At 41.2% G+C, this 22,693-nt stretch overlaps 2 protein-coding genes across 5 annotated transcripts in view; one reads left to right on the forward strand and one right to left on the reverse strand.

Annotated features, from left to right (window-relative positions):
- The window catches only part of CHLSN (cholesin), a 128,384-nt gene that overhangs the window by 35,899 nt on the left and 69,792 nt on the right, over positions 1 to 22,693 (reverse strand). The gene's annotated exons all lie outside the window — the stretch shown is intronic.
- GPR146 (G protein-coupled receptor 146) overlaps positions 813 to 22,693 on the forward strand; it is a 52,919-nt gene continuing 31,038 nt past the window's right edge. Inside the window, exon 1 of one of the 2 annotated variants that reach the window (XM_082772044.1) lies at positions 813 to 2,695. The gene's annotated coding sequence lies outside the window, so the exon portion shown is untranslated. The remainder of the gene's footprint in view (positions 2,696 to 22,693) is intronic. The other variant, XM_082772043.1, reaches the window with a different exon arrangement.

Consider the following 22,693-nt stretch of genomic DNA (forward strand, 5'->3'; position numbering starts at 1 on the left):
GAAAAGGAAACCTGACAAAGGCGACAGGAAGGGAGCTGGAAAAAGGAAGGAAACCAAGTTTCTGTTACCACCAGTGAGTTCAGCTGCCCCAAAAGTTAATGTGCTTTTATCTTTTTGTACCAGCCCAGCAAAAGAACAGCAAAGCAAGTGGCATCAGAAATTCAGAGGAATATATTTTAACATGACTAACAGAGACAAGTATAAAGAGGGCTTCAAATTTTTGAACTCTGAAGAGAAAGAAGGGGAAATGGACGATACAGCTCGCTTCATAGTAGCAGCATTGTGCCTTGTTTGTTCATTAAGCTCGTGTTATTTCATAACTTTTAATATAGAGCAATGTCAAAGGGGCTTTGTTCGCTGACCGAGAACGGACTAGGAGCTACCGACTCGTCACATAATGGATCCTGCTTACAAGCAGCCTTTTGCCCCAAGTATGCACCATGCACGATATTAGCATACAAAATGTTCTGTTTCCCTCGTACACAATACATATGAAGCCAGATAAATAACTGGCCATCTGCCAGCTTAAAAACAAAAAAGCAGAATCTATAAATACAGTTCAAAAACTACAAAGAAGAAAGGCTGGCAAATCTTTAGATGCAAGGTTCATAAAAGAAAGACTGACAAATGATTTACTATTTGAGGCTTGCCAAAGGACTATGCTACAACTACAGCTATAGAATTTACACAAAATAGTTTGCAGCCATATTGAATTTAAATAACCATTTTCTGTCATTTAGCACCTTATGAGAATAAGAAGTATGACCAGAGAGAACACATGAAACATAATTCCCACACAGAAAGCAAGCGTTGATTTAAAAGTAACATTTGTAGAAATAAGACTTCCTTATATCATGTCTGTAGAACTTCCAGAGGAAGATTTAAAAAAAATTATATATGTTATAAAGAAATAATTAAAATTTTTCATAAAAGCTAGTTGCTTTAAAAATCTCAACTCTTGGCAACAGAAACACTGGGAATAAATTACGTTGATTTGGAAAGGTTTCTGTAGATGCAATCCAGGCAGAAAAGCCTCAAACAAGTTCTGCAGGAAGCCAGATTTAAATAAGAACAAGCTTTTTATCTTTCTGATCCAGGAACAGATTCTTTTAGTAGTGGTGCAAACGTTAAAAGAGTATGTCCTTACATACCCAGATACGGTATCTCATAAGCACAAGCTACCAGGTGGTACCCTAAATCTGCAGCTGTAATTTTGAATGGGCACAGCCCTTGTGGCTCGAAATCAGGCTTTATTTACAACTGGGTGATATTGGCATGTTTCATAGATTTACATCCGGTTCTGAAGAGCACATAATGTATTAACGTTAGAATCTGCATAATAAGAAGAAATCAAGCAAATTACTAAATTAAATGAAAGGATTTATAGGCACGCAGAACAATACAACTCACAGAAACTAGCTTGTTGAATTCCACTTTATAGATTGTTTGCTGCTATAAAGTACATACTGTAACAGATTAAGTTCTAAAGCATAAATTAGTACCATATTTTATTTCTCATTTTTCTCCACCAGTATCACAGTCCTGAATGCAACAGAAGTATTTAAGACAACTGCACTACTGCAGGCTTGGGGAATGTCGTTTTGCTTCATTTGCACGACGACAGTGCCAGGAATTTTCACAGATTTGCAGAAGGACTCCGCTTACTCTCTTAGCCTTAATTAAACCACGTACTCCAATCAGGGGAAGGGAGAAACGAGAAAGAGAAGGAGAAAAAAGAACCCTCGGGAATCATTTGTATCCACATTGCCGTGGCTCACATTCAGCCCCTCTTCAGCCCTCCCCGAGAAGAATTTTAATAAAAGGAGTGCGGGGCTGTCCCAGCCCTCGGCTCTTGAACCGCCACCAGCACGACCTTCCCCGTCGGGGTGCTGACAGTCGCTTCCCAACTTTAAACAGCTTTGGGCTCGCGGAAGGTAGAAGCGGAGGATAAGCTGTTTTGAAATCAGTGCTGGAGGGGAGGAAAAAAAAAAAAAAAAAAAAAAACAAACCACGAGCTCCATCTCCTCCAATGAAAGAGGTACCACAGGGTGTAGGCAGGTTGCCAGGCGAGCTCGGCAGCGTGACCGCACTGCATTGAGTTTCTTTAATGAAAGCCAGGAAAGAACACATTACACAGTGTTTCTTCTGCGAGCTCGCTAGCCTCCAGTGATTGAAATCAATAAAAACAGTCGGCAAGGGGCCCAGTGGGGGAAGAGAGAAATCTCCACTACAGCATTCAGTTTGCTTTCCACTTTCTCCCTCCCCCCTGAAGTTAAACTCTGAAGCTCACCATGACAAGCGGCTTCGCTTTCAGCGCTCAGCAGACTCTGGTGGGGATTTAAAGGAAGCGAGCGCTCCAGTTCCCCTCGCTGCCTTCGCCCTTGCCACTCCGCCGCGAAAATGAAAGGCTGGCTTTGAATTCAGGTCCTGCCTGGAGAAAGTTCCTGGGGCAAGTGCACCGCTCGGCATCTCAGGAAAGGGATGAGTTCTGCAGTTGGAGGATGTTAGAAGGTGAGAGGGGAAGGAGGAGGAATCCGAGTCAGCGAGAGCCTGCAGCCAGGCGAGGATGTCAACTGCGGTGGAGGGGACCTCTGGATCTGCGGGACTGACCGCGAGCAAACGGCCCCGATCGCTGTCAGCTGCGTCCTAAGGCGGCCGAAACACTCGCCTACACGTGAGCAAAGCGCAGACCCAGGTAAGTGGGAGCTGCTTTTAACTATTCCCTGTGTCGTGCCTGAAATGGGAGCGAGACCTCCCCACCGAGCCTCCCTCGGCTGCCCCGCGTCCCCCCGGTCCCCTCTCAGGCAGGTCAGCGCCGAGCTCGTCCCGGCTCAAAACTGTGGCAGGCCGCTAACCCTCGCCGAGCTGTAAAAGTGCACAAAAGCCCTTTGTTTGCCACTTTGGGGCTGAATTTGCTCACTGACAAGGTAGAGGGGCAATGGCGTAACTCCTCCCCTCACAGGAGCCGCCGGCGCTCCCGCTGCTTTGGCTGTTTGGGGCAACGAAACGCGCCCGGCACCGTGGGCTGGAGCTGGCTGCCATCTGAACAGCTGCCAGCAAGGGACTGCTAACACGGTCCGTGCTCATCTATCTTATTTATGTATTTTAATCACCATAGCAGCCACACACACTACTCGCGCTGAGCTCCATGTGCGGGTCTGAAGCATGAACTGTGGTGTTTGCATGCACGCGGGCTACGCGGATTATTCTATCGGAAAGGGCTCAGCAATCATTTCTTCATGCAGCCAGGGGGGATTTCTGACACACAGGTCAGGAATGACAAACACAGGCTTACCCAGCACTTGTTTTACCAGCAGGCAGTTTTTATACAGACAGCCCTGTAAAAATGAGAAGACACAGATCGCAGCTGGAGATCCCCAAATCCTTCACAAGGTTTGGACCAGCTTAAAATGACATGGTTTAGCTAGACATCAGTGAGACACTGAGGGTGAAATCGAAGCCTGTCCTTGGCAGAGTAAGCAAAAATGATGACGGCTGCACCTCTTTCCCAGCAATGGCAGGAATTTAACGGGACAGACACGAATAGGTACCGGGGGAGCAAGCAGACTTGCCTCCTCCATGCTGGCCATCATGCGATGGTGACAGCAGCTGCCCAGAGCTGGGGAGGGCTGGATGCCCCCAGACACATGCAGGACACCAAGGCAGTGCTCCTGAAGCCTCTCACCTCACTGCCCCAAGCCTGAGGGCACACACAGAGTTGGACAGATGGACAGAGACCAACAGCTGAGAGAAGAGCCCCCCCAGTGCCTCCTCTATCTCAGTACCACCAGGCAGGGGGTAGGACCTGGAGTTCAACAAGTGCATGTGTATTTGTGCAGGTGCAGATGCAGCTTGCTCTTTGGAAACACGGCCTTTTAAGGGTGGTTGCATTATTTTCTCCTCACACTGAAATGTAAATGACCCAAAGAATGACATAGAGAGCACCTCCATCTCTAGGGCTGTTTTTGCACAGAAGTTTGCTTAATCATTTTCAAAGCCTGAACAGTTCTGATCAGACTACGGGAATAGCTGAGGCAAGGTTTAAACACTAAGAAGTTTTTACACTGATTTTATCAGTCTAGTTTTGAACTCTTGGTACAAAACAGTCGTAAGATTATATAGCTTAAGATGTGAGAAAAATAATTAACATTTAAAAAAGCAAATTGGTGATTCAGAAAACGGTCCCGCCTGACTTTTGCAGCATATCCATAGACCCACGATTCACCACAATTTCCCATTTGCAGAATCTGTTCCACGTTTTGCCTTCCCCTGCACAGATCCCTTGCAGAAATGACAGCACCCAGTGAGGGCATCACAGCAGTCACTTCCACTCCAACCTACAAGTCTGGTTTCCACCGCTCTTCGAGCTAAATTTATCCTTACACAGAGGAACTCACTGAAGGTTGTACTTCATTTTAAAAAAAAAAAAAAAAAAAAAAAGCTTAGGTGGGACAGACAATGCACACCACTTGTAGTGACATTCTCAAGCTCTAATGATATTCCTTCCCATTACTCTCTCAGCAGAAAATATAAATATTAACTTTAAAGCAAAAGTGCAGGGTATTTTTGTTCATAGCGGCGTTTCTCAGAAGCTAAGTGCTATGAGTTTCCATAACATTTACTGTTAACAGAATGTATTATTTTCAAGCACACAACAGAGGGGGAAAAAAAAGTACCATGCATTTTCTTAGTCAGAAGTTTTGACCAAATACAGATACAGATATGCTAGCAATCATACCACAGGGCAAGATCTGTCAAAGTTTTCCAGTCATGCCAATGGTATTAAAGCAAACTCACTGAGCAGTGAGACCCAGTCCTTCAAACCCTTCCTTTAGAGTATGAAGATCTGGAAGAAACCCATCTTGCTTTGTTAAGCTGGAAACAGCAAAATATGATGGAATCTGCTTCTCACGATTCTGCTGGTCTTGATGGTCTCATAACCAGAAGTACTTCATCCTCAACTATCTTCTGCATAGTCAAGAGTTCCTAATAATGCATGCCAGTTGTCCTTACAGCAATACATATCAGTAAAAAAACTTTTTGAAAGCAGTATATAGGGTTTTGTAACAACCAAAAGTAGGTGAAACGCTTCTAAAGCTGGAAGGACAAGCACTTGTTTTAATCTCACTGATCTACATCCTGATGAAGGTAAAGGTCTGGAATTCTACAAAAACAATTTGAGTGACTCTTTCAAACAGGGTGAAATTCAACAACGATGGCAACAACAAAGTGCGAATCTCAGGGTCTGCTAAGCACCGGGGTGGCCAGTCCTGGACGACACATAATACTCGTGTCTATACTGGGAAAAAGAACATTTCCATGCATTTCAAACGAACATGATCTGACACTTCTTGAATGCTGTGAAGCTTCAAGATACCTCTTTTCTCAATTACACCACTTGTTCATGTTGACAGCATTGCTTTCATTCAGCTGAGCATATTTAGTTTGCTCAGTTTCAAACTGACAGCCTTCCTGTAATGCACCTGAAATGTACCCATTCTGATCAAAAAAAAGGAACATAGAGTTAGAGGTGCATTCGTCCCCATCTATGGGAAAGACTAGTGAAACAGGAGATTCATTACTAAATGAAAAATAAAGGGTTATTGATCCCTAGGAAGGCAGTTTGCCTTACAATTCAAACAGGACTCCTGATGTTTGACTAAGGAAGACGTTTTTTGTTAAAAACAATAAAGCAACCAACTTCCCCCTTAGTTTTAGCTCCAGAGTTCAACAGGCTGTATAGCTACGTCAAATTCATGCCCTGGTATATATCCTCTGTTTTCAAACTCTGGGTTCTCCCAGATAACCAAAGAAAAAAATGAACACATTTCTATTCATGAATTTAGTATCTAACAAAACTAACAACTATAGTTTGATACACTAAGATCTTTTCAGCAAGTATTCCAGAAGGTATTTCACGCATACACTCAACTACACGGGCACACAAATGCAGAACACGCAATTTTAAACCATGATGAACAAGACCCAAAATAAGACACTCAAGAAAACAGAGTGGGCAGGATTTTTTCTTTAGCAGAATGTGTTCATTTCATGATTCAGCAACCCTACAGCAGACACCCACAGCAACACCTAGAACACATGCTGCTCCTCAACTGTCCTGTACATCATAGGGTGACAACGGAGCATCAGGGTAACAGCCACCTCAACTCGCATCTTGCCGCTTGATTTGCTTTACAATAAAATAGACAGCTTGGGGGAATAGAGAATTGGACTTTCAGTTTGGTTATGAATAAAAGACATCTTGCCACACAATAAGGAATAAATGTGATGGAAATAACAGTTTTTTGCAGTTGACTATGTTCAGTAATAACTAGATACGGGTGACTTAGATTGTGCCAATGACTTCCCATGAAATGGTCATTCATGTAAAATACATTTAATTTCCATGAATACACCCTTGAACACCTGTGTGAATCTGCTTAATGAAAAAAGTGCTAGAAAGCTCCACTTGTATCTCATGTACAGTTCAGCTCCCACTGAACATCCTGTTTGAAGAAGTTTTGTCTCAAGGAGAACAGGAAAGGAAGGATGTTTCTCCAAGTAAGCACAAACTGCATGACCTAGCTTTCTTCCCAGTCTGCTTGCTGCTCTTCCACTTAAAATGGTCAAGCCCAAGTAGTACTTTCTGATTAAATGTGACTGGTAGGAAGAAAGAATTTGAATATATTACTTGCCAGTTTGAAATGGTCTCCTGAAAGTTCCTTAAGAAAATTCCACCCCCAGCTTCTGCATTCTCAGTCTCTGAAATTAAAGTGCAATCTGTTCCCAAACCTTGTTTAGCAACGCTTTACTTCTCTGTTCTTGTGAGCTCCCTGATAAGTGCATGTCTATGATTGCAATTCATAACCCCTCCAAATTTATCACACAGTCTTGGAGCACTGAAATGACATCTGTTTTTTATAGCATCAGGTGTGCCCTCATTATGCTTTTGTGAGGCAGAGCAGAAAATTGAAAAACAATTATGATTTAAGATCCCAAATTAAAACCTGTCGACTGGTTAGGAAAAAAATCCCTCCATAAAACCTGTTTGCATTTCCAATGACCTCACTGAAGAGTGTCATTGTAAATGCAACACAAACCAAGGTGTTGGTGGTGGTTATATTTTATTAGTTATATTTTACATATCTGATAAAATCAAGCATAAACACGACAGAGAACAGCTGTCATGCAAATAATTTAAAAATTGAGTCTAAATTAGAGTAGATAATTACAGACAGAGTAACGTGGAATAGGAGGAGAACTAAGCTTATCACATACCTGTTTTGGTATCACACAGTTCTGCAGGGATCAGAAAGAAGGTTTAAGGAAGGCTTTGAAAAAAGACAGTAAGGTGCCTCTGTGCTGAGCTACAAGCGTCTTCTTCAGTGCACACAGGGCAGTGCGGTAGAAAGCACCAAGGATGGTCATTAGAAAATGCAGGCTGTCAAAGGCAAATGTTTGAATTGTCAGCAAAAGAGGAAAGTCAACATCTCCATAGCATGTGTGGGATAATGGCCAGAGTGGGAATAGATTGCAAAGCTTTGAAAGCGAAGTGGTTTATGCTTGCCAGAAGAAAAGGAGAGCAAAGTAAGACAGAGTTTAATAGCAAATCCTGGAAAGTCATAAGGTGGAATTGGGGAGATGAAGCCCTGACAGCGAGCACGGCTACTGAAATCTCAAGTCAAGGAGAGGGAGCAGCGGGGAGTTAGAGAAGCCAGGGAAGTCAACACTGGGTTTTCTCTCAAGATACAAAGACAAAAACATTTTACTTCCTACACATCATTCTTCCAGATTCCCTGAATGAACTCTGCTTTTATTTAAGGTTTCCATAAAATGTCATTGACTGTTAAGAGCTGCTGTTAATTGACTCACACAATTCCAAATCAGCTCGGAAGCACTGACCTCCCTTCCACTATACTTGAGCAACCAGGCACCTGGCAACAGCAAGAGGTGCAAATTCATGATAATTTCCATCTTTCAAGTTATAAACAGCAGCATGATTCATACTTTTCCTGGCTTTGAAAATGTTTACAAGGTGGTGTTTTTTTTGTACCTATTCACCCAGATCTTACTATGATTAGTCTTGGGATACAACTGGAAATAAAAGATAAAAATTTAATTCATCAAATGCTCTTGACAACTTTCATGACAGGAAGCCTGGTTCATGTTGGCAATTTTAAGCCAAACACTGCAACCTGCCCGAAGTAACAAATTTACACCAACAGCGGAACTTCTCACCTTAAAAATTTCTTAATTTTCAGGCATATCTTCAGCCCAAAAAAAACATATTACAGAATTATATTTTCTCCCTTCATACAGTACATATTCATTTTTATATGTAAAAATCAAACGTTCCCAAACTATTTATTATTTTTGCAAGTCAGCTCTTTTGTGTGTTTATGTGCCTGCCCCACTTAGATGCAATCAGCACAGCCCAACGCTTCCTGCACCCGCCTCCCTGACAGGGCGCCCACAGCTCAGCAAACACTGCGACAACCACCAAAGACCAGCTGTGCTTAGCAAAACGTACAGGTTGGGTCCTCTGCAAGGTGGAAATGCTGTTGAGAGAGACCAACAACAACAAAATAACTGCAGGACCTCACAGTGCTAGCCAGGATGCTGTTTGGTCTCCACATGCGATACCGCTCTGCTTCCAGTTCAGTGACATCAGCATTTCTATAATTTCATCAAGTACTTAATAGCTAACATCCATGGTGCATTATGAACAATAGGAAGAGAAAACCTAAGATAAGTACACAAAGCCTGACATATATTAGAGTTATCTACACCTCGTGCCAAATGACAGCATCCAGGCACTGCAACCTCCATGCAACCCCAAACCAAGCCTGGTCACCTGCAAAATTCTGCCGGAGAGGAACATAGCAAGCAGAACTCCAAGCAGTAGGCAATATTTCAACACACTGTTGTTATTTTAGGGAATCTGAGAGTTCTGTAATTAATATAATTAACAGTTCTGGTCCATGCTATCTAATGTTTAGATGGTGATTCAATTCTAGTCACAGCCAGTCCTAAATTCCATGTGTTTTTAAGCAACAGCAGAGCCTTCCATCACTGCTAGGCTTGGCCAAGGGTGAGATACTGTGGTTAACAGATCTACATTCTTTTATTTTATGACTAATCTGAGGTGCGATTTCATAATTACTTTGAAGATTCCTCCTCTCTAAAGAAGGCCATGGGACTTGCAGGAATGGTTATATTCTAATGACCAGTGCAAAGATGAATGGCAATCCATACTGGAGAATTCAAATGGCACACAAAATGGAGAGGAAAATATAAACTCTGCTTACATGAGGCCCTGGCAAAACATATAGACTGTTCCTAAGCTGACAGTTTTATAACTCTAAATGGTTGTGCAAATGAAATCCAAACAAAGGAGCAGAGATGTTCTCTAAATCACTCAGCAATTGCTGCTTAGCAAAACCAGCAGCCACCAACTCCTGCAAACAAGAAGTACTTGAAGTAAGCTTATTGAAAGGAAAAAATGTCAAGAAAAATTTTCTTAGCTTTATTTTTCTATATTCTTGAATCTATATACATAATGATTCAGTTCACCCTGACAAATATTGTATAACCAACAATCAATCACATCAACTTTTTATATGTTGAGAGAAGTCAGATACCAAGTGATAAAACGAGTTCAGGCAGAGGGCATATGTTAAGCAGCTGTGAGTCCGTTTAAGCTGTCTATGTGCCTAAAAGCTTAATGTCATTACACAGAGCTCTGATTTCTTCCTTTCCCGCCTTACACTAAAATATCCACATTATGTTATAATAGAAATGATTAACTTACTGCAGGAAACATAGTCACACAGTGACTGCAGCAGTACAAACAATACGCTTATAAATTAGATGTAATATATTTTGCTTACAGTGAAAGATTACACAACGGAACGCTTCTGTTCAGGCTCTAAACAAAGCTTTATTTGTGAATAAAAGAATTTCAGGTGGCAGATTCAGGAACAACTTAAACCACCATAAGTTAGTACTGCTGCCAAAAGACACACAGTCTGTATTCTCCCGCCTCTTCCTGTGGTTGGCACAAGTGTTTGTACCGTCTTGTAAACTCATCTGGGTTAAAATTACCTCTCTATCCCCCCCGCAAAGGTTACTTCAAAACCGAATCTGTTCCCCGATTCCATTCACTGTGAATGTTTGTGCCAGCAAAACGAGGAGGTGATGCAAAGGCGGAGACAAGCGGCTGTACAGCTCAATGAGATCACATTTTTTGCACCCTCTGGCTTAAGACACCATTCCTTAGAAGAAAAATACGTGTAAAATATTCAAGCAAAAGTTAACACATGAGAAAAGCGGAGGAGAAAAAACCCTTGAGCACATGCATAATGACTGGAATACTTGCTCTTTTCCATACCTAGACAGATGAACAAGAGTAGAAGTGGGTAACCAACAACACCTCTGCATGGAGCACTTGCAGCTCTGCACCTTCACTGCTCAGACACCAATGCTGTAGATTGAGTAGAGAACCTAAGCTACATGAGCAGCTGCCTGGAAGGCAGTTACTACTACTTAAAGTTAAGCAAACCAGAAAGCAAATGAAAATGTCATGGTATTTTTAAACATATGATTTGGAACATGACTTTTTATTTGACCCAAGACTGGCAATATTGTATGCTTCACATTTTTATTATTCAAAATGTGTCAGGCTAGAATCAGTCTATCATAAATCCAGCTAAACTCTTCTTTTTACATTTGCTATTGCATTAGCAATTGGCGAGCATTTGTAACAGTACTGTAACAACAAGGATCAAATAAAATGCCTTCACTATAACACCATTTTGAAAAAGCTATTTTTCTGGCAGACGCAAGCAAGTTCATTCAAAAAACATCAACAGATAACCAACACAGCGATCTATAGCAATATAGCAAGCTATAGATTTTCATGGTGCGTAGAACTCCCCTTTTCACAATTTTGAAAGTATCAGCATGAAAGATGAGTCCCTCTCTGTTCTCAGTCCTCCTAGGTGAGGTTTTTGTTCCCTTATTTCCTCCCTTTAGATGGTGTGCTCTGGCTGCTATAGCCATTACTCCTTGAGTCGCAGTGTTTAACTGTTCAGCATACACACTGACTTCCTGCCCATCGAAAACTCCAAAGCAAATCCAGGAAACAAACATCTCAGGAAGCACATAGGCTCCGAGTGGAGTTGTCAGGTCTTCTAGCCACTTGGATTTACAGCTGCAGTGAGCGGACATGGTTTAGCTTCCTGCATTTTAGGATGCGTGAGAAAGTCCCCTTCAATTTCTGCCTCCCAATCTGCAGTCAACAGACACATCAGAAGCAATTTTTTGGTTTAGTTTCAAAAATTAATTTTCTACTTGCTCATTCAGGGATGGGTAATACCACCAGTCAATTGTTAAACCGCTCCAGTAGTCTAAACACTTCCAAAGTAAAATTTTGGTTTTATTATTACACTAATAAAATAAAAGAATGCCACCATCTAGTAACAACCTATGCCCTTTATTAAGGGTATCTAATCGAATAAAGATTAGTAACTTCACATGCTATAGAAATGCAAATGTACAAGATGGGGTAAGGAAGTCAAAGATGGAGAACAATAGATGTTGCCATCCTCTGTCCCTCCCTTTGCATTTCCTCTCCTGTCTGCATCATGGCTGAGGTCAGCAATTACTCAAAGCAAGTGGCAGTACCCTGTTCAAAGTTAAACTCCAGCCACCTTTCAAAAAGGCTCATATTTAGGTAAACAGAACAACACAATACTCACTGAACTCTGGAACCTCACAACAGACACACGTTGGGCTACGCTGTGCGACCAGCAGCGTGCAGCAGGGGAATCACAAGAATCAACAGAAAATTTGCAATGTTACTGCAAAAACATCTACTCACAACTCTTCGTGATAGGAAGTGTGCAAAAATCTGTTATCATATACTAAGGAAAAGGAGTTTCCTTCTTCTACTTCAGGATTAGGCAGCAGGATGGTCACTGACCCAGTTTAGACACCACCAGGCTCTTGGGGCACAGCCACTGAGACTACAGACAATGCAGACCGAGCGCCCCTCTGAACAAGGGGAGAATTTCCACCCAGGGCTGTTTTTTAGCTGCAGCCACAATAGCAGACTGCTCTGGTTTGTGAACCAACCCATTTAATCACAAAATGAAATGAATGTTCAGTTACCAAGTTATTTTTTTGTCAAAAATATATAGCTAATATAAAAGTAAGCCAGGAACTGGTATATCTACAGTGGAAGTAATAAATTTTGCACACTGATGTGCCTTACTCATAAGCAAAAGGGTAAAAGAAAATGAGTAAGAACTTACATAGTTCTCTTATTTTATGCAGAACCTTAAAAAAATCAGTAAACAAGCTAGCTTGTAAGAAATTTCATTTACCTTTGCTCTAAAATTGCTCCATTTTACAACTTTCCTTTCTCATTGAAATAATACATATAGACAAATAAAACTGATTTCACCTAGTACTGACAGACTAACAAAACACTCAAACTGTTCTTTATATTTTTCAGTTCCTTCAGAAAAAACATCCACATTAGCAGCATTACAGAGCACTGTCATTTGAATAGCTTCCCCCAGTGAAACTACGAAAATTTAAACCTACATCTGTGCTATTTTAACACGCATGCACCCAGCAAAGAGAATCATCCAAGTTGCAAAAATATTTTTCTGATTTTCATCAGAGGGCTCTTTTATTTTGACCTAAGTCTTTAGGGTCATCACTATAGAACCAATGACACAGAAAAGCGTCCAGGTACAAAATGTCTAATTCTTCGAACATTAGGTTAATTTGTTTTCTAAACCTAAACCAATATTTGAAAGGTAGAACAAATATTTGAGATGCATTTGGCTAGTTACCTATTTAGAAAGAGAACAAACTCATTCAAAAGGACTTTTCCCCCCTCAGGCAGCTCAGAACAAAATACAGGTTGAGCTCACCAGATCTTAAAGATTTGTACCTGGCCTAGGGTTAGACCCTTCTCAGCACATTACTGCTGTAAGGATGCCTGACAGGATGCTGGAAAGGAAAGGTTTTAGGAACAGAACTGCTTTAATAGAAAAGAACAGATCCACTAGAAGAACAAAACACCCCTCATCTACCAGGACTAGTGCTTAAATAACCAGAGCCAGCTTTAGGTACTGCTTTTCCCTTGAACTGGGCATTATTAGGAACGAGCTATTATTTCAGGAGGATTTCTACAGTAATTGTCACAATGTTTGGAGGAATCACATCCCTGGCGCTGGGTGATGCGATGTGAGGCTTTGCCTGGCTGGGTGCTGGATGCCCCCAGGGACAGGGAGTCCTCAACTGCCCCGGGCAATGCGTCCCAGACCTTAATTACAGTGAAAAGAGCTTTCCTGGAATTGAGCTGGAACACCCCATTTCACCTGATGACCATTCCTCGCATTCTCCTGCTGCTTGGAGCTTCTTGGTGACCTCTCAGGTCCCTGCAAGCTAAATGCTGAAGCAGAGAACATCTATCCGTACAGCAATAGGGCACTGTACTGTTTAGGTGAAAGGAATAAACATTTGGCAGTAGCAATACTCGTTGAAATCTGTGCAAAATTCATAACAGGCTGAAAAACTAAGTAAAGGCAGCAAATGTAATCTCCAGACTGATCTCCACTGCAACTCTGGAAGTATGCTTACAAGACTGAAGAAGAGTTGTTAATTGCAAATAAATCATTAACCTACAATACCTCCTTAACTACTTAGCTTATAAATTTAGAAATGAAAGCAGAAAAATAGCTAACACAGTTCACCAATTCCTCTTAAAAGTAATTGTCATGGTTTTTTTACAGCATTTTTATGTATTCAAAGAAGAATAGATCTACTGCCAACAAAGCGCTTAATCACACTTGTTTATCTTGTAAATAGAAGAACTGCTTTAAATCCCGCAAGGAGAGGTGTCAGAAACATAACCCATTTTGAAGTGCACACAGACCTCTGAAGGCTTCTGAAATCCTTCACGCATAATGAAAGCCTCAATATTTTCACAGTTTCCTTTTTAGCTTTTCAGACTAAGGTTTGTATTTGGATGACATTTGAATTTGGCGTAATGTTTCTTGTAGCACAACAGGGTCAAATATTAATCATTTTCACAATCCTGTCCAAAAACTTTTCCAGTCTGTCTTCCTTACGAAGCTGCGTGGTTACATATAACAGGACCCAAGATGTAGGTTCTCAGATTTAAGAAATACTTTAGAAGTTAAATTGAGGGAGATGCCATTTATGAATTCTGCCTTAGCATATGTTCACTACATAAAGTTATTTAAGTGCTGTACAATAAATAGTATTATAGCAACACATGCTTTCAACACATTTGGAAGTAAAGACACAAAAACACTCTTATTTTGGCCAAAGTGCAAAAATCTATGTTCAACAAGTGTTCCACATAGGAAGCCTCAAAATCCACTACAAAGATGATAAGTTTTGTAGCATTTCTGTAGCTCCTTGTCCAGACTGATAATCAGAAATAATTAAATAAATAAATAAATAAAGACTGTGAAATACCTCACTGGCTTGGTTAGCAGGGTCTTTGGAGTTGTGTCTCCATCATCCATGCTCGCCTGTCCACAACAGCCAGCAGCACGAGAACAGACCACAGCAGCACATCAGCACCTTTGTTAACAGAGAACCCAGAATACAAAGGGCTCCACAAGCAAGTGGGGAGGAAAGTGGATTTATGGTATCTGTACAGACAATACATTTTCAAAAGCTGTAGTTGTTCCACATTAATTAACAACTTATTTGGATAATTGTTCACAGAATGTTTGTCTTGTGGTGCCTCTCAAGCAGTGATCTTGTAGAAACATCTAATTAGAACTATTACAGTAAAGCTCAGGCAGCTTTGCCAGAACAAGTGTTGGACACAGCATCATCCTTCAGGAAGAAATCATGGGTGAAGGTGTAAGCTGAACTCCAACGAGTTGTTCTGCAAACTCCTAGATGGAGACAGCTTTGACAAAGCTACAAATATTTGTTCAGTGCTCATGCGGGCTCTCGGGTCTACCCACAGGCACCCGGTCAGTTCTGCAGGTGGTTGCTCCATGCCCATCAGGGCAGGTAGCACTGAGGGAGGGAAATTCTCCAGGGTCAGCACTGGGAACACTGGTATGTGAAGTGACATAGGGCTTCTCAGTGTCTTTTGCTAACAGCACTACTGCTGAGTATCTTGTGATAAGCTGGATTCACGCTAGCATTTTGTATGATGCCTGGATCATTTGAGAAGCTTTTGATAAGAGATGCCAGTAGAATCACTGGGATAGGCCTTCTGGTTTTGTCTACTGTAGGAAGAAATATCTTACCAGGAACTCAAGAGCAGGGCTCCTTTCTTCTCAGCTTTTGAGAGGAGCGAATTGAGAAGAGAAGAAGAAATAAAAATACATGTAGGAAAAGCCTGTCATGATAGCTCAGTTTCAAATGCTTATACAACTCACATGACTGACATAAAATCACTCACAGTCGTGAGTAATTAAAAACAAAGTCAACAGATTAAAAACATTTGCAGGCAAAACCACAATCAGATCCTCCCTTGCAGTCTGTAAAACTGTCTACTAAGGTCTGAGCTTCTATATTTGCTCATGCTATTTCCAAACGCTTCTCAGTTCAAATGCTTTCCTCCTTACTTCCTGATTAAAGATAACATATGGGACTAGAAAGAAATGAGCCTTTCTAGAGCTGTAGAATCATCTGCATGCTCAGCGCTGAATCACTACATAGTCCTCTGTTTAACAGGAACGTTACTGAAATGGTATGCTTAATGCAGATACCAAAACTAACCTTGCTGTGCTGTGCCTATAAACTGGAGCAAACGAAACCAAAGAGCAGGCATGCTGTACAGCGAGCATCTCTGAAGGGGACTTTCACCCTGGGAGTCAGCTTATCAAACACTGTTCCAGTCTGGAAGTTCAGAAAGGAAAGGAAACATTAGCATTTGTCTACTGTAAGAGAGGGAAAAAAAAATCTTTGACTACAATTCTCCTTCTTAGCAAGAGATTAATTATACCAAGTCTCCATAAACTCATATATTCCTGGTTACTGAAACACTGGTAGGTTAATACAGGGGGAAAAAAGCGCTAAGAGAGTCAAGAGTTTATCTGTACCATTCTTACAGTGGATGAAATAGTGCAATAATTTTATTTTTTCATTTCCAAAATTCTCTCTGATATAGCTTGTTCCTTCTGCTCTAATTTACACTATAAAAATCATATAAAAATATAAAAATACATCTGGGCGGTCTTTTTTGGCTTTGCTAATATAGCTTTTCAAGACTTCCTCAAAAAGATCCTAGGAATCTAGGAACCTAAATCCTAGGAATTTCCCTGCTCTGTCTGAAAGAAGAAAACTAAAACACTGTTAATACACACATATGGAAAGGACATTTAATATTCAATCCTTTCAGATGCAAAATCAAATGCATCTAATAGAACACAAAAAGGAATCAACATCAGACACGCATTTCAAAAAATGTTACACAAGTGATCAAAGAAAAAAGGGAAAAAATCTAAAGTAAAGCTACTTGCATAACAGACTATACATAAACCGCTGAGTCTTTTGAGTGGGATAAATATGTTTCAGACTGTCCCTACTGTGATGTTTTAATGGTGTGAGAACTGCAAACAAAAATCCTTAAAGAAAGATAAAAAAAAAACTATAAAATTTAAAGGAATAAGCAAACAATATACATCTCTCTTTTTCTGCCAAAAGTGGACATGACATGAATCATGTTGATGGATGCCACAGAGCTGAGAATGTTGTCACTTTTTCTGGACAATGAAACAAAACCACAGAAACCAGCAGGAGAAGCAGCCAAGTTTCACCACCGTATTTGGGCATTATGGTCCTATAAATACACATGCAGCATCTAAACAAGGGCATGATTTTCATTCCCCTTGTATGAAAATGATTAGTTGTACCACGCTAATAATACACTCCAAACGCTGAGGGATCAGAATCGATTTTCATGTGATAATACCAGAATGGGATTCTGCACTCTGGTAAGAGCATCCTGCCATAAATGTGCAACAAGCATGTGCAGCGAGGGCTGAGTACCACAGATTCAGAGAAGCACAAAGCATCCAGCCCAGTCCAGGGAGCAGGGCACGGATGCTGGCTCGTCCCTGCTCTGCTGGCTCATGCTGCTCACAGCGCTGCCTGCACCTGCTCCTTGGGTGAGCTCGTTAGAGGCTGCTAGCACGGCGCTGTCTCTGCGGTGCGTGCGACGAAACCCCACAACATGGATTCCTGGTACTTTGTTTGACTCTGAAAAATCATTTGCAACACTGAAAGCTTTGTTTGTGTCACAAAGAGTGGAATATGCAATAAGTTAGTCACAAGAAAAGCATTTCACAAGAAAAGCCTCTTGATTTCATTTAATTTAAAAAGACAAAACTGGGCCAGCTAGATATACCATCATGACTTTGCTTTGTTTATCAACAAAACCATGTAGTACTGCTTATTATTCAATTTTAGGAGTGTATTATCTAACAGTTGTATAATCAAGATGATATTTACTACTGGAAATGAGGTAAACTAGCATGAGGATTGCATTCAACATTATCAAATGGGAGGCACCAGAGTTATGATTTCTAGGCACAAGCAGTAATTGGATAGGAAGGCAAAGTTCAAGAAAACAGTAATACTCTTGTGTATTAACAGAAGGCCTCTTCTGCTCTGTAATGCACTACCCAAGACCATTTCCTTCCTTAGTATTAAAATTCTAATCAGCCTTCATTTCATCTACAGAAGTTTATGGCCTAGGCTGAGTTCTGTGCACAGCTTTAGAAACAAACAGACCTGGAATATGAGACCCAGCATATTATAAATTCTTAATTCAACTATAAAAATCTGTACATGCACAAGTGGAGAATATTTAAAACGTGCTAAATGCCGCACTGTGTAACACAATGAGCTGCTGCTTTTAACACTGCAAATGTCGTAGTTTCTAAATGTAGCTGTATTAATTACAGATTTGATGTTAAGATCCTAGATATCAACACTGAGGAAACTGGGCTCATGGTAGATGGAATGAAAATGGATAACTCTGAGAGGTACAAAGACAAAAAAATCCTTATAAACTGGTCTGCAGCAGTGCTTTCCAAGCCATGGAGCTCTTGCCACAAGTGATACGCGTGTTTTTTCTAAGTGGCTTGTGAGCATTGCCAGAAACCCTGAGCACACTCTCCTAAGTGCTGCTGCTGTTAAAGTTGGTGCCTTTGGCAGGACCTGTGTCAGCGGACTTGCAGCATACTGAAAAATAAGCTGCTGCCTCTGAACTCCCTTGCTGTTTTCCTATTTCTCTCAAAGAGGCACTCACCTCTAACTGTGGTTTGAATGTCATATCTCAAAATTAAGCCAAAAGCAAAGAAAGGAAAGAAGTCTGGAAAACTGAATGAAAACATATTTACTCTGCAAGGTAAATCAGGGAAATGGCTAGAAGGGCAGAATTAAAAAACCTAAATGTTTAAGTCTCCAAACAAAATACTAAAACATCAAGCTCAACCGTCAAAGAGTAATAATGAAACCTAAATACCACAGGTCTGAAGGTATGTGTCTATCCTACATAGCTTTAGCATAGGTATTTATGTCAAAACAAATGGGTGGGCCACTGGAAACTGATGTAGCAATGCCATGGCACTCCACTTCCTTCTCATTGCGAAATCCCATTCTTCTCTTCTATTGTAACAATAACATTCAGCCCACCTCCAGCTTCCCCATTCAGGAGCATTACAGTGCTCGCCACCCTTTCTTCTGCCTCCCTCCTGCCGTCTTTACCTCTAGCAATTCTAACTACCAGTAAAAGGCACAAAGACAGCTCTCTCTTGTTGCTGTGTGACCCAACACCAGGTTAGCTGAGCACTAATTGCACCACCTGGCATGCACGGGGAGGGGAGGTAGTGTGGACATCCCAGCTGCAGCTTGTCAGGAGGTGGTCATGTTCCCATGGGCCAGCTGCTTGGCAAGAAAATGCAGGCGTTCATGTCAGAGAGCAAGCCAGGAGGCACATGTGCTCCTTTTTGGGGAGCTGCTTGGCCAGCAAGGATGCTGTGCCATTCCGCCCACCAGCACAGGCTGCTGCAGCGCTAGGGGCTGGAGCAAGCACGCTCCTGGCTGCCCGTGCAGGTCTGACTTACAGGGACGTGCTAAGTGGAAGCTTTGTGGGTGCGTCTGTGAATATAAATGAAATCAGAGCAGCCTACGAGGTTGGGACATTCCATAAAATATAAAATGGGATGGGCTATGTCTTCTGGTGTATAAGTAATTTGGAATAACCTTAGTCAGAAGGGAATTGACGGTAAAGTGCAGGAAGCTGCTCCAGCTGGCCATGTTACTGCTGCTATGCACTCTGCAAACGTCAAATGTCCCTGCTCCGTAGCACTACCATCAGACACCAAAAACAGCTTTAAAATCTGGAATAGTTCCACCGTCTTCCACCAAACTCAGAACCTGTACAGTGCATTACCCCAGGAGGGAGGGGAAAAAGAAGGGAAGAACCTCACTCAGTCCAAGCAGGTGGGCAGCAAGCAGAATTGTCTAAATCAAGCGAGTAAAATTGCATCTTAATTATAAGGTCGTCTTCAGTATCTGAATGCAATTCCCTCAGTACTCTTCCATCCTGTAAAATACATGTAACAGTTAGAAGCAACTCTGCAGACACCCTACGAGCAACCTGCCTGCACGCTATCGAACAGAAATCCCGACCTGCCAAACTTAGCCCCCTGTACATGCTGTCCTGGCAGGTGCTGCTGGGGCCACTTCTATTTCGGACAGCAGGAGCAGCTCAGTGATTGACCGACAGCTCTGAACTATATTTGGGAAAGCATCCCAGCCCTCAACTTGCTGTTTAGGCTCTCTGAGCATTTATGAATAAATAAATAAGGAAATTCACAAAACGCCACTACAAACCAGCAGTGAAAAAAAGAATCTAATTAGATTATGAAGTTTATAAGCTTAATTATAAAATAGTACCAATTAAAGCCTGTGAAGAAATCTTCATTTATATAACAAGTGATTACAAAACCCTAGTAGAAAATCATGGCAATTTAGCTTGACCTTTGGTCACGTGGTACATATGTAAACCCTCATGGGCAATTAGGTGATTTTCCATTTTCTCTGGTATATGTTTATTTTTAATAAAAGGCCTGTTTTGTTTTGTTTTTTAATTTTTCTTTTTTAAGCAGGCTGCAGCTGTGGTAGAGACTTTTCTTTTTTCTATGTATACTGTAATCTAGCATAAAAATATTGAGACGCAGATCAAGTTAGGCTTGTCAGCCTTAATATTTTCTGGTGATTTGAACAGGGCCAGGGAATACGATAGGCATCTTTACAAATCCAGTTGGCTTTACTTCAAATCCAAGAGCTTGTATCTAAGCTTCACAAGAACACAAGCCCACATAAAATCAAATTTTGAATGCAAAGCTAACCCAGTTCTGCTCATCAGCCTTCATTCTGAAACCTGTCTGCAGCAACATTTTTGTGAGGTTGCTGCATAGCATGTAATTGCTCTTGGAAGTACTTTTTGCATCAGAGCTATAGCTACCTTTGGGACAACCTATCATTTTTAATCTTAAAAACTTTTTTAAAAAAGTTTATGCTAATGATGTATTTTCATTGGCACTGATGAGTTAAAAATTGCTTCAGCTTTTCTTGCCTTTTTTTTTTTTTTAATCAAGCTGTTAAGTATTCCCCATTTACCAGTGCAAATCAGCTTAATTTGCTTAGGAGCTAAAACCTGGACCGAACAATGGTATTTTCAAAACAAATACATCAAGTTAAAGAGAGGGCAGTCATGGTTCATCTGAATCATATGGCTCCAGATTTCAAATCTAAGCTAAGGAAATAGAGGTTATGATACCCTGCAGCTGGGACAAGCAGTATTCGTACAGCAGTGTTAAATCAAGACCACTCGGCCAGTTCAAGCAGTTGCTTGTGTGGAAGTGAAAGATCCCATGAGAGCATTAAAAAAAGAAAGGTTCTGGTGTCCTAGCCAAACCCCCCTTCCTTTGCTTAATGCTACCATGGGCTAAGTTTCTTCAGAGCAACTGATTGCAGAAAGTTGCTGCCAAGTAATTGCTACTGATTTATTTACATCCGATCACACAGAACAGGAATTAAGCACTGTGCAAAACACACAGGCGAGTTAATTACAAAAGGTCCTCTCATGCCACACAAACGCCCAGTGACTGAGGCTGCCTGCTGGTGGGTTAATTTGCAGACACATCAGTTCGGTAATTTGTTCACCATCAGGCTAGAGAAACGCGTATTGACACAACGGCACAGTGGCAGAGAGAAGTAGCTGGGAGCTTCGGAAAGCCACAAGCGCCTGTGCTGGTAGCAGTGGCATACACAGATAAAAGCTGTCATTCAGCCTGGGAACCTCAGGACAGAAAAAAAAAGAACAAGTCTGGAAAAGTTATTTTCCGGTCTCCCATTCAATAGCATTTTGAGATTGATACAATAAGTGCTGATAAAATACCTGAGAGTTGACATTTTCATATATAGCCGATCAAAAAAAGGGTTGTTTTCTAAATTTTGGGAGCAATACTGGTGGCTGAAGTAAAAGCACTGTTCACTGCTTCCCAGAATACCAGATTAACTGTAACTGTAGCTATTTTATTATTTTTTTTTAAGAGAAGGGAGGAAGCATGAGACAGTAGTACAGCCTGGAGACTTTGACAGCACTATCTGGATGCCAATGTCATGCTGTGTAAACATGTGGATCCATTAGACAATTGTTGGAAGCAGTGAATTCTAAATTTGATCTAGTGATAGGACTCATGCTGTTGGGGAAAAAAAAAAAAAAAGGGGGTTGCGAAACCACACAAGGAAAACGTTTCAGACTTGTTAAAAAGAAGTACAATGTGAACAATGATGTATTGGATGGCCTGCAGATTTCAGCCTCTGGAGAGTCTTGACAGACAGAGCAAAAACCTGAACTAAACTGTTAAATCAGTTTATAAAATATACTCCAACCTGAAAGGAGGGAAACATTTTCATAGAAAAAAATGATATTCACATAGGCAGAATAAGAAAGAATTTTTTCCTTGGGATAAGACAAACCGTAACAATGATTTATATATTCTTCCACATTTGTAGTGCATGCTACTGCCTTAGCTAATGAATCAATTTTAGTGAAGCCTAAACTGTACGGCATCCCCAGCTCTGCTGGTCTGGCAAGGGGAGCGGTGGTTAACTGCCTTCCTTTGCTTCATGCTGGCAACACAAGGCTTTTTGCTTTATAGTACTTAATGGGCTAAAATACACGTTGAAATTAACTCCTTCATTAGCTATACAGCTGCTGCTCCTTATCTTTCATTACTGTTAATTACAGCACTGCAAAATTTTATGTTGTGACTCAGAATTAAATAGGATTAATACGATCTACGATTTTTCTTGGAATACACAACTCGGGCCTCATGAATAAAATTATATGCTGCATGACATATGACACTTGAAAAGGCATTACATTCTTTAAGCTATCTAGAAATGCTTCTGTGCATTCAGACACGCTGCAAGCTCTCTGCAAACTGACTAACCAGCTGTTTATTCCCTTGGAGCTGCTTACATCAAAAGACACATAAAGCAGTGGGTTCACCTCTCAGCAGAACTGCAGACCCGCTCTAAGTCTGTCGCTACAAAACTTGTTATTCATCCCTGCTGGCTTATAGATGTGAAGAGCAGTATG

The sequence above is a fragment of the Aythya marila genome (assembly GCF_965140915.1).
Source record: "Aythya marila genome assembly, chromosome: 15".
NCBI lineage: Eukaryota > Metazoa > Chordata > Aves > Anseriformes > Anatidae > Aythya > Aythya marila.